Source organism: Grammomys surdaster, unplaced genomic scaffold (assembly GCF_004785775.1).
Source record: "Grammomys surdaster isolate TR1022 unplaced genomic scaffold, NIH_TR_1.0 233, whole genome shotgun sequence".
NCBI classification, from domain to species: Eukaryota; Metazoa; Chordata; class Mammalia; order Rodentia; family Muridae; genus Grammomys; species Grammomys surdaster.
In genome coordinates this window covers 7,670,463-7,671,784 of record NW_021604678.1, presented here as the reverse complement: position 1 = coordinate 7,671,784, position 1,322 = coordinate 7,670,463, and positions in this window count along the sequence as shown.

Below are 1,322 nucleotides of genomic sequence, written 5' to 3'. Positions count from 1 at the left end.
CCTATGTATTGTCTGAAGCTTCATCGTTGTCAATAATAATTATTGGAGAGTGTGTTCTCATCTGTTCCTGGGAATATGTAGTAGAGCAGGAAGCACGGGCATGGCCTCTAATCCCAGCTCCCAGAAGCCTTTGGAGAGTGTTAGAGAAGCCAGTTAGCAGTGTCCTTCCTGGGTCTCTCTACCTGGGAAATGAAGAGGTTGGATTTGGTGTATCCCTCCTCTGTAATTTTGTAACCAAGCCTCTAAATCTCATGATCTCCACATCTCCCCCATGGGATGCCAGGAAAACCTGAAATAACTGGAAAATGGGCATCGAGAGAAAAACTTGGACTGGAAAGAGCCACAGACCTTGTAATTTCCCCCTGAATAATGGAAATCTGACTTTCAAAAATATTTCTGTTGTAATTTGGGGAAAATTTTGTAGACTTTTCTGAAAATGTGAAGTTTTTTTTTTAATAAAGTGAATAATACTTGATCTTGAGTATTTGGGTTTAGATCAAATAACCCCTTGAATATACATTTAGGGATGGGATTACTATATAGGATTGTCCTATTCAAAAAGCCTCACACTTATTTCTTCATGTAATAAGCACTATATAGTAGTCTGACTATATTTGTCCCTTCTGGACAGTTATGACTGCCTACAAGTAATACAGGGATAGGAGGCATCCACTGTAATTATATTCCATTAAATTGTATGTCCTCACAATAGCCAGAGTCCAGATGACTATGCAGAAAGATCTTGCTGATAGATAGATCCCTGCAGAACGATCTTGCTGATAGATAGATCCCTAGGTGATGAGTTAGCTCCAAACCAGTTGTACAGAGAGCTGTTTGCCCTGGATTCCTCAAACTATGAGGTCTAATGGGCTGTGAGTACCAAAAAAAACACAGACCACAGTTCAACTGACAAAGCATCCTGGAAGATACAGACTATGTATGATAAAGTCCACAAAGAAAACAGTTCTGTGCACTGTTTTATGGTGTTAATTGAGATACAGTCCAGCAATGTCCTTACACTTAGCCTCTGTATTAAGATTATGCTCTGAATGAGCATCAGAAATTATGTAACTCCTGTGGGGGAATGAGAGATAAGGCAGGAGAATCCCCTGAAACTCCTGGGCAGCTAGTCTGGCTTATGCATAAGGGGGAAACGAACAAAGAGACACTATCACAGAAAAAAAAAATGGAAGGCTAGGTCTGAGGCTCAAGACTGACTTCTGACACCACACAAGCATTGTAGCACCCATGCTGTTGCTTGTGAACACATATACACATGCACACACACACACATACTCAAACATACACATGCCACAGACACT